This window comes from Phalangium opilio, unplaced genomic scaffold (genome assembly GCF_054372755.1).
Source record: "Phalangium opilio isolate 3A_F unplaced genomic scaffold, DU_Popi_V2 ptg000024l_1, whole genome shotgun sequence".
NCBI lineage: Eukaryota > Metazoa > Arthropoda > Arachnida > Opiliones > Phalangiidae > Phalangium > Phalangium opilio.
The window spans coordinates 11,906,435-11,915,561 of record NW_028324155.1 but is presented as its reverse complement, the minus strand read 5'-3'; the positions used below and the strand labels follow the sequence as shown (position 1 = coordinate 11,915,561).

General features: G+C 38.1%; 4 non-coding genes and 21 pseudogenes across 4 annotated transcripts; all 25 read left to right on the top strand.

Moving 5' to 3' along the window:
* The first annotated feature begins 663 nt into the window (after nucleotides 1-663).
* LOC149694557 (5S ribosomal RNA) lies at nucleotides 664-782 on the top strand (annotated as a pseudogene).
* A 136-nt stretch (nucleotides 783-918) lies between these two features.
* On the top strand, nucleotides 919-1,037 carry LOC149694556 (5S ribosomal RNA; annotated as a pseudogene).
* Nucleotides 1,038-1,384: 347 nt separating this feature from the next.
* On the top strand, nucleotides 1,385-1,503 carry LOC149694555 (5S ribosomal RNA; annotated as a pseudogene).
* A 136-nt stretch (nucleotides 1,504-1,639) lies between these two features.
* Nucleotides 1,640-1,742, top strand: LOC149694554 (5S ribosomal RNA; annotated as a pseudogene).
* Nucleotides 1,743-1,864: 122 nt separating this feature from the next.
* LOC149694553 (5S ribosomal RNA) lies at nucleotides 1,865-1,983 on the top strand. The gene has a single exon (XR_016383158.1). It is a non-coding gene; the product is annotated as a 5S ribosomal RNA (ribosomal RNA).
* Nucleotides 1,984-2,360: 377 nt separating this feature from the next.
* LOC149694552 (5S ribosomal RNA) lies at nucleotides 2,361-2,479 on the top strand (annotated as a pseudogene).
* A 362-nt stretch (nucleotides 2,480-2,841) lies between these two features.
* Nucleotides 2,842-2,960, top strand: LOC149694551 (5S ribosomal RNA). Its single transcript, XR_016383151.1, has one exon. It is a non-coding gene; the product is annotated as a 5S ribosomal RNA (ribosomal RNA).
* A 136-nt stretch (nucleotides 2,961-3,096) lies between these two features.
* Nucleotides 3,097-3,199, top strand: LOC149694550 (5S ribosomal RNA; annotated as a pseudogene).
* A 122-nt stretch (nucleotides 3,200-3,321) lies between these two features.
* Nucleotides 3,322-3,440, top strand: LOC149694549 (5S ribosomal RNA). Its single transcript, XR_016383348.1, has one exon. It is a non-coding gene; the product is annotated as a 5S ribosomal RNA (ribosomal RNA).
* Nucleotides 3,441-3,561: 121 nt separating this feature from the next.
* On the top strand, nucleotides 3,562-3,664 carry LOC149694548 (5S ribosomal RNA; annotated as a pseudogene).
* Nucleotides 3,665-3,973: 309 nt separating this feature from the next.
* Nucleotides 3,974-4,076, top strand: LOC149694547 (5S ribosomal RNA; annotated as a pseudogene).
* Nucleotides 4,077-4,198: 122 nt separating this feature from the next.
* LOC149694546 (5S ribosomal RNA) lies at nucleotides 4,199-4,317 on the top strand. Its single transcript, XR_016383069.1, has one exon. It is a non-coding gene; the product is annotated as a 5S ribosomal RNA (ribosomal RNA).
* A 377-nt stretch (nucleotides 4,318-4,694) lies between these two features.
* Nucleotides 4,695-4,813, top strand: LOC149694545 (5S ribosomal RNA; annotated as a pseudogene).
* Nucleotides 4,814-4,948: 135 nt separating this feature from the next.
* Nucleotides 4,949-5,067, top strand: LOC149694544 (5S ribosomal RNA; annotated as a pseudogene).
* A 362-nt stretch (nucleotides 5,068-5,429) lies between these two features.
* Nucleotides 5,430-5,532, top strand: LOC149694543 (5S ribosomal RNA; annotated as a pseudogene).
* Nucleotides 5,533-5,894: 362 nt separating this feature from the next.
* LOC149694542 (5S ribosomal RNA) lies at nucleotides 5,895-5,997 on the top strand (annotated as a pseudogene).
* A 122-nt stretch (nucleotides 5,998-6,119) lies between these two features.
* LOC149694541 (5S ribosomal RNA) lies at nucleotides 6,120-6,238 on the top strand (annotated as a pseudogene).
* A 377-nt stretch (nucleotides 6,239-6,615) lies between these two features.
* Nucleotides 6,616-6,718, top strand: LOC149694540 (5S ribosomal RNA; annotated as a pseudogene).
* A 122-nt stretch (nucleotides 6,719-6,840) lies between these two features.
* On the top strand, nucleotides 6,841-6,958 carry LOC149694539 (5S ribosomal RNA; annotated as a pseudogene).
* Nucleotides 6,959-7,080: 122 nt separating this feature from the next.
* LOC149694538 (5S ribosomal RNA) lies at nucleotides 7,081-7,198 on the top strand (annotated as a pseudogene).
* Nucleotides 7,199-7,560: 362 nt separating this feature from the next.
* LOC149694537 (5S ribosomal RNA) lies at nucleotides 7,561-7,663 on the top strand (annotated as a pseudogene).
* Nucleotides 7,664-8,025: 362 nt separating this feature from the next.
* Nucleotides 8,026-8,128, top strand: LOC149694536 (5S ribosomal RNA; annotated as a pseudogene).
* A 122-nt stretch (nucleotides 8,129-8,250) lies between these two features.
* LOC149694535 (5S ribosomal RNA) lies at nucleotides 8,251-8,369 on the top strand (annotated as a pseudogene).
* Nucleotides 8,370-8,746: 377 nt separating this feature from the next.
* Nucleotides 8,747-8,849, top strand: LOC149694534 (5S ribosomal RNA; annotated as a pseudogene).
* A 122-nt stretch (nucleotides 8,850-8,971) lies between these two features.
* LOC149694533 (5S ribosomal RNA) lies at nucleotides 8,972-9,089 on the top strand (annotated as a pseudogene).
* Nucleotides 9,090-9,127: the final 38 nt, after the last annotated feature.

Genomic DNA, 9,127 nt, shown 5'->3' with positions numbered 1-9,127 from the left:
CCACTGAAACCACTATTTTTGTACTTTTTGCTTTAATTCAAGCAAATATAACGATATTCATTCAAAAAACTGTTGAAATTCAATTTTCAATAAGTAATCGTTGTCACGGATTTTGTATCTTGAAGAAAAAAAAACATGCGATTTTTTCGGTACACTTTTTTATGTATTTTTTTCTGGACAAATTTTTGACCGAATTAATTTGTCTCACTTAGTTTAAATTCGAATAATTAACTAGCACTCTCGGCAACGGCCATATCACGCTGAAAAAACGGTTCTCGTCCGATCACCGAAGTTAAGCAGCGTCGAGCGCAGTCAGTACTTGGGAACACTGCGTGCCTTTGGCTTTTTCCTTTTTGTTTCCTCTTTTAAATTCCACCAGATATGAAAAAAGCAAACATATCTTCTTTTTGTTATAGTTTTATAAAGATGAACGATAATTAAATAGCACTCTCGGCAACGGCCATATCACGCTGAAAACATCGGTTCTCGTCCGATCACTGAAGTTAAGCAGCGTCGAGCGCAGTCAGTACTTGGGAACACAGCGTGCCGTTGGCTTTTTCCTTTTTGTTTCCACGTATAAATTCCACCAGTTATGAAAAAAGCAAACATACCTTCTTTGTGTTATTGTTTTATAAAGATGAACGATAATTAAATAGCACTCTCGGCAACGGCCATATCACGCTGAATACTCCGGTTTTCGTCCTATCACCGAAGTTAAGCAGCGTCGAGCACAGTCAGTACTTGGGAGGGAGACCACTTAGGAACACTGCGTGCCGTTGGCTTTTTCACTTTTTTCCTCTTTTAAATTCCAATAGATATGAAAAAAGCAAACATATTTTCTATTTGTTTTTGTTTTAAAAAGATGAAGGTTAATTGAGTAGCACTTAATTTAAATTCGAATTATTAACTAGCACTCTCGGCAACGGCCTTATCACGCTGAAAACACTGGTTCTCGTCCGATCACCGAAGTAAAGCAGCGTCGAGCGCAGTCAGTACTTGGGAAGGAGACCACTTAGGAACACTGCGTGCCGTTGGCTTTTTCACTTATTTTCCTCTTTCAAATTCCAATAGATATGAAAAAAGCAAACATATGTACTATTTGTTATTGTTTTAAAAAGATGAAGGTTAATTTGTCGCACCTAATTTAAATTCGAATTATTAACTACCACTCTCGGCAACGGCCATATCACGCTGAAAACATCGGTTCTCGTCCGATCACTGAAGTTAAGCAGCGTCGAGCGCAGTCAGTACTTGGGAACACAGCGTGCCGTTGGCTTTTTCCTTTTTGTTTCCACGTATAAATTCCACCAGTTATGAAAAAAGCAAATATACCTTCTTTGTGTTATTGTTTTATAAAGATGAACGTTAATTAAATAGCACTCTCGGCAACGGCCATATCACGCTGAATACTCCAGTTTTCGTCCGATCACCGAAGTTAAGCAGCGTCGAGCGCAGTCAGTACTTGGGAGGGAGACCACTTAGGAACACTGCGTGCCGTTGGCTTTTTCACTTTTTTTCCTCTTTTAAATTCCAATAGATATGAAAAAAGCAAATATATTTTCTTTTTGTTATTGTTTTAAAAAGATGAAGGTTATTTTGTCTCACTTAATTTAAATTCGAATTATTATCTAGCACTCTCGGCAACGGCCATATCACGCTGAAAACACCGGTTCTCGTCCGATCACCGAAGTTAAGCAGCGTCGAGCGCAGTCAGTACTTGGGAACACAGCGTGCCGTTGGCTTTTTCCTTTTTGTTTCCTCTTCTAAATTCCACCAGATATGAAAAAAGCAAACATATCTTCTTTTTGTTATTGTTTTACAAAAATGAAGGTTAATTAAATTCAAATTATTAAATAGCACTCTCGGCAACGGCCATATTACGCTGAAAACACCGGTTCTCGTCCGATCACCGAAGTTAAGCAGCGTCGAGCGCAGTCAGTACTTGGGAGGGAGACCACTTAGGAACACTGCGTGCCGTTGGCTTTTTCACTTTTTTTTCCTCTTTTAAATTCCAATAGATATGAAAAAAGCAAATATATTTTCTTTTTGTTATTGTTTAAAAAAGATGAAGGTTATTTTGTCTCACTTAATTTAAATTCGAATTATTATCTACCACTCTCGGCAACGGCCATATCACGCTGAAAACACCGGTTCTAGTCCGATCACCGAAGTAAAGCAGCGTCGAGCGCAGTCAGTAATTGGAAACTCTGCGTGCCGTTGGCTTTTTCACTTTTATTTCCTCTTTTAAATTCCACCAGATATGAAAAAACCAAACATGTCTTCTTTTTGATATTGTTTTATAAAGATGAAGGTTATTTTGTCTCACTTAATTTAAATTCGAATTATTATCTAGCACTCTCGGCAACGGCCATATAACGCTGAAAACACCGGTTCTCGTCCGATCACCGAAGTTAAGCAGCGTCGAGCGCAGTCAGTACTTGGGAGGGAGACCACTTAGGAACACTGCGTGCCGTTGGCTTTTTCACTTTTTTTTCCTCTTTTAAATTCCAATAGATATGAAAAAAGCAAATATATTTTCTTTTTGTTATTGTTTAAAAAAGATGAAGGTTATTTTGTCTCACTTAATTTAAATTCGAATCATTATCTACCACTCTCGGCAACGGCCATATCACGCTGAAAACACCGGTTCTAGTCCGATCACCGAAGTAAAGCAGCGTCGAGCGCAGTCAGTACTTGGAAACTCTGCGTGCCGTTGGCTTTTTCACTTTTATTTCCTCTTTTAAATTCCACCAGATATGAAAAAACCAAACATGTCTTCTTTTGGATATTGTTTTATAAAGATGAAAGTTAATTAAATTCAAATTATTAAATAGCACTTTCGCTAACGGCCATATCACGCTGAAAACACCGGTTCTCGTCCGATCACCGAAATTAAGCAGCGTCGAGCGCAGTCAGTACTTGGGAGGGAGACCACTTAGGAACACTGCGTGCCGTTGGCTTTTTCACTTTTTTTCCTCTTTTAAATTCCAATAGATATGAAAAAAGCAAATATATTTTCTTTTTGTTATTGTTTTAAAAAGATGAAGGTTATTTTGTCTCACTTAATTTAAATTCGAATTATTATCTAGCACTCTCGGCAACGGCCATATCACGCTGAAAACACCGGTTCTCGTCGGATCACCGAAGTTAAGCAGCGTCGAGCGCAGTCAGTACTTGGGAACACAGCGTGCCGTTGGCTTTTTCCTTTTTGTTTCCTCTTCTAAATTCCACCAGATATGAAAAAAGCAAACATATCTTCTTTTTGTTATTGTTTAACAAAGATGAAGGTTAATTAAATTCAAATTATTAAATAGCACTCTCGGCAACGGCCATATCACGCTGAAAACACCGGTTCTCGTCCGATCACCGAAGTTAAGCAGCGTCGAGCGCAGTCACTACTTGGGAGGGAGACCACATAGGAACACTGCGTGCCGTTGGCTTTTTCACTTTTTTTCCTCATTTAAATTCCAATAGATATGAAAAAAGCAAATATATTTTCTTTTTGATATTGTTTTATAAAGACGAAACTTAATTAAATTCAAATTATTAAATAGCACTTTCGCTAACGGCCATATCACGCTGAAAACACCGGTTCTCGTCCGATCTCCGAAGTTAAGCAGCGTCGAGCGCAGTCAGTACTTGGAAACTCTGCGTGCCGTTGGTTTTTTCACTTTTGTATCCTCGTTTAAATTCCACCAGATATAAAAAAGCAAACATATCTTCTTTTTGTTATTGTTTTATAAAGATGAAAGTTAATTAAATTCAAATTATTAAATAGCACTCTCGGAAACGGCCATATCACGCTGAATACACCGGTTCCCGTCCGGTCACCGAAGTTGCGGGCCGTTGGCTTTTTCACTTTTATTTCCTCTTTTAAATTCCACCAGATATGAAAAAACCAAACATATCTTCTTTTTGATATTGTTTTATAAAGACGAATTTAATTAAATTCAAATTATTAAATAGCACTTTCGCTAACGGCCATATCACGCTGAAAACACCGGTTCTCGTCCGATCTCCGAAGTTAAGCAGCGTCGAGCGCAGTCAGTACTTGGGAACACAGCGTGCCGTTGGCTTTTTCCTTTTTGTTTCCTCTTCTAAATTCCACCAGATATGAAAAAAGCAAACATATCTTCTATTTGTTATTGTTTTACAAAGATGAAGGTTAATTAAATTCAAATTATTAAATATCACTCTCGGCAACGGCCATATCACGCTGAAAACACCGGTTCTCGTCCGATCACCGAAGTTAAGCAGCGTCGAGCGCAGTCAGTACTTGGGAGGGAGACCACTTAGGAACACTGCGTGCCGTTGGCTTTTTCACTTTTTTTTCCTCTTTTAAATTCCAATAGATATGAAAAAAGCAAATATATTTTCTTTTTGTTATTGTTTAAAAAAGATGAAGGTTATTTTGTCTCACTTAATTTAAATTCGAATTATTATCTACCACTCTCGGCAACGGCCATATCACGCTGAAAACACCGGCTCTAGTCCGATCACCGAAGTAAAGCAGCGTCGAGCGCAGTCAGTACTTGGAAACTCTGCGTGCCGTTGGCTTTTTCACTTTTATTTCCTCTTTTAAATTCCACCAGATATGAAAAAACCAAACATGTCTTCTTTTTGATATTGTTTTATAAAGATGAAGGTTATTTTGTCTCACTTAATTTAAATTCGAATTATTATCTAGCACTCTCGGCAACGGCCATATAACGCTGAAAACACCGGTTCTCGTCCGATCACCGAAGTTAAGCAGCGTCGAGCGCAGTCAGTACTTGGGAGGGAGACCACTTAGGAACACTGCGTGCCGTTGGCTTTTTCACTTTTTTCCTCTTTTAAATTCCAATAGATATGAAAAAAGCCAACATATTTTCTTTTTGTTATTGTTTTAAAAAGATGAAGGTTAATTTGTCTCACTTAATTTAAATTCGAATTATTAAATAGCACTCTCGGCAACGGCCATATCACGCTGAAAACACCGGTTCTCGTCCGATCACCGAAGTTAAGCAGCGTCGAGCGCAGTCAGTACTTGGGAGGGAGACTACTTAGGAACACTGCTTGCCGTTGGCTTTTTCACTTTTTTTTCCTCTTTTAAATTCCAATAGATATGAAAAAAGCAAACATATTTTCTTTTTGTTATTGTTTTAAAAAGACGAAGGTTAATTTGTCTCACTTAATTCAAATTCGAATTATTAACTAGCACTCTCGGCAACGGCCATATAACGCTGAATAAAACGGTTCTCGTCCGATCACCGAAGTTAAGCAGCGTCGAGCGCAGTCAGTACTTGGGAATACTGCGTGCCGTTGGCTTTTTCCTTTTTGTTTCCGCTTTTAAATCCCACCAGATATGAAAAAACCAAACATATCTTCTTTTTGTTATTGTTTTATAAAAATGAAAGTTAATTAAATTCAAATTATTAAATAGTACTTTCGCTAACGGCCATATCACGCTGAATACACCGGTTCTCGTCCGATCACCGAAGTTAAGCAGCGTCGAGCGCAGTCAGTACTTGGAAACTCTGCGTGCCGTTGGCTTTTTCACTTTTTTTTCCTCTTTTAAATTCCAATAGATATGAAAAAAGCAATCTTATTTTCTTTTTGTTATTGTTTTAAAAAGATGAAGGTTAATTTGTCTCACTTAATTTAAATTCGAATTATTAACTAGCACTCTCGGCAACGGCCATATCACGCTGAAAAAAACGGTTCTCGTCCGATCACCGAAGTTAAGCAGCGTGGAGCGCAGTCAGTACTTGGGAATACTGCGTGCCGTTGGATTTTTCCTTTTTGTTTCCTCTTTTAAATTCCACCAGATATGAAAAAAGCAAACATATCTTCTTTTTGTTATTGTTTTATAAAAATGAAAGTTAATTAAATTCAAATTATTAAATAGCACTTTCGCTAACGGCCATATCACGCTGAATACACCGGTTCTCGTCCGATCACCGAAGTTAAGCAGCGTCGAGCGCAGTCAGTACTTGGAAACTCTTCGTGCCGTTGGCTTTTTCACTTTTGTTTCCTCTTTTAAATTCCACCAGATATGAAAAAAGCAAACATATCTTCTTTTTGTTATTGTTTTATAAAGATGAAGGTTAATTAAATTCAAATTATTAAATAGCACACTCGGCAACGGCTATTTCACGCTGAAAACACCGGTTCTCCTCCGATCGCCGAAGTTAAGCAGCGTCGAGCGCAGTCAGTATTTGGGAGGGAGACCACTTAGGAACACAGCGTGCCGTTGGCTTTTTCACTTTTTTTTCCTCTTTAAAATTCCAATAGATTTCAAAAAAGCAAACATATTTTCTTTTTGTTATTGTTTTAAGAAGATGAAGGTTAATTTGTCTCACTTAATTTAAATTCGAATTATTAACTAGCACTCTCGGCAACGGCCATATCACGCTGAAAAAAACGGTTCTCGTCCGATCACCGAAGTTAAGCAGCGTCGAGCGCAGTCAGTACTTGGGAATAATGCGTGCCGTTGGATTTTTCCTTTTTGTTTCATCATTTAAATTCCACCAGATATGAAAATAGCAAACTTATTTTCTTTTTGTTTTTGTTTTAAAAAGATGAAGGTTAATTTGTCTCACTTAATTTAAATTCGAATTATTATCTAGCACTCTCGGCAACGGCCATATCACGCTGAAAACACCGGTTCTCGTCCGATCACCGAAGTTAAGCAGCGTCGAGCGCAGTCAGTACTTGGAAACTCTGCGTGCCGTTGGCTTTTTCACTTTTGTTTCCTCTTTTAAATTCCACCAGATATGAAAAAAGCAAACATATCTTCTTTTTGTTATTGTTTTATAAAGATGAAGGTTAATTAAATTCAAATTATTAACTAGCACTCTCGGCAACGGCCATATCACGCTGAATACACCGGTTCTGCTCCGATCAGGAAGTTAAGCAGCGTCGAGCGCAGTCAGTACTTGGGAGGGAGACCCCTTAGGAACACTGCGGGCCGTTGGCTTTTTCACTTTTATTTCCTCTTTTAAATTCCACCAGATATGAAAAAAGCAAACATATCTTCTTTTTGTTATTGTTTTATAAAGATGAAGGTTAATTAAATTCAAATTATTAACTAGCACTCTCGGCAACGGCCATATCACGCTGAATACACCGGTTCTCCTCCGATCAGGAAGTTAAGCAGCGTCGAGCGCAGTCAGTACCTGGGAGGGAGACCACTTACGAACACTGCGTGCCGTTGGTTTTTTCACTTTTTTCTCCACATTTAAATTCCAATAGATTTCAAAAAAGCAAACATATTTTCTTTTTGTTATTGTTTTAAAAAGACGAAGGTTAATTTGTCTCACTTAATTCAAATTCGAATTATTAACTAGCACTCTCGGCAACGGCCATATAACGCTGAATAAAACGGTTCTCGTCCGATCACCGAAGTTAAGCAGCGTCGAGCGCAGTCAGTACTTGGGAATACTGCGTGCCGTTGGCTTTTTCCTTTTTGTTTCCGCTTTTAAATCCCACCAGATATGAAAAAACCAAACATATCTTCTTTTTGTTATTGTTTTATAAAAATGAAAGTTAATTAAATTCAAATTATTAAATAGTACTTTCGCTAACGGCCATATCACGCTGAATACACCGGTTCTCGTCCGATCACCGAAGTTAAGCAGCGTCGAGCGCAGTCAGTACTTGGAAACTCTGCGTGCCGTTGGCTTTTTCACTTTTTTTTCCTCTTTTAAATTCCAATAGATATGAAAAAAGCAATCTTATTTTCTTTTTGTTATTGTTTTAAAAAGATGAAGGTTAATTTGTCTCACTTAATTTAAATTCGAATTATTAACTAGCACTCTCGGCAACGGCCATATCACGCTGAAAAAAACGGTTCTCGTCCGATCACCGAAGTTAAGCAGCGTGGAGCGCAGTCAGTACTTGGGAATACTGCGTGCCGTTGGATTTTTCCTTTTTGTTTCCTCTTTTAAATTCCACCAGATATGAAAAAAGCAAACATATCTTCTTTTTGTTATTGTTTTATAAAAATGAAAGTTAATTAAATTCAAATTATTAAATAGCACTTTCGCTAACGGCCATATCACGCTGAATACACCGGTTCTCGTCCGATCACCGAAGTTAAGCAGCGTCGAGCGCAGTCAGTACTTGGAAACTCTTCGTGCCGTTGGCTTTTTCACTTTTGTTTCCTCTTTTAAATTCCACCAGATATGAAAAAAGCAAACATATCTTCTTTTTGTTATTGTTTTATAAAGATGAAGGTTAATTAAATTCAAATTATTAAATAGCACACTCGGCAACGGCTATTTCACGCTGAAAACACCGGTTCTCCTCCGATCGCCGAAGTTAAGCAGCGTCGAGCGCAGTCAGTATTTGGGAGGGAGACCACTTAGGAACACAGCGTGCCGTTGGCTTTTTCACTTTTTTTTCCTCTTTAAAATTCCAATAGATTTCAAAAAAGCAAACATATTTTCTTTTTGTTATTGTTTTAAGAAGATGAAGGTTAATTTGTCTCACTTAATTTAAATTCGAATTATTAACTAGCACTCTCGGCAACGGCCATATCACGCTGAAAAAAACGGTTCTCGTCCGATCACCGAAGTTAAGCAGCGTCGAGCGCAGTCAGTACTTGGGAATAATGCGTGCCGTTGGATTTTTCCTTTTTGTTTCATCATTTAAATTCCACCAGATATGAAAATAGCAAACTTATTTTCTTTTTGTTTTTGTTTTAAAAAGATGAAGGTTAATTTGTCTCACTTAATTTAAATTCGAATTATTATCTAGCACTCTCGGCAACGGCCATATCACGCTGAAAACACCGGTTCTCGTCCGATCACCGAAGTTAAGCAGCGTCGAGCGCAGTCAGTACTTGGAAACTCTGCGTGCCGTTGGCTTTTTCACTTTTGTTTCCTCTTTTAAATTCCACCAGATATGAAAAAAGCAAACATATCTTCTTTTTGTTATTGTTTTATAAAGATGAAGGTTAATTAAATTCAAATTATTAACTAGCACTCTCGGCAACGGCCATATCACGCTGAATACACCGGTTCTGCTCCGATCAGGAAGTTAAGCAGCGTCGAGCGCAGTCAGTACTTGGGAGGGAGACCCCTTAGGAACACTGCGGGCCGTTGGCTTTTTCACTTTTATTTCCTCTTTTAAATTCCACCAGATA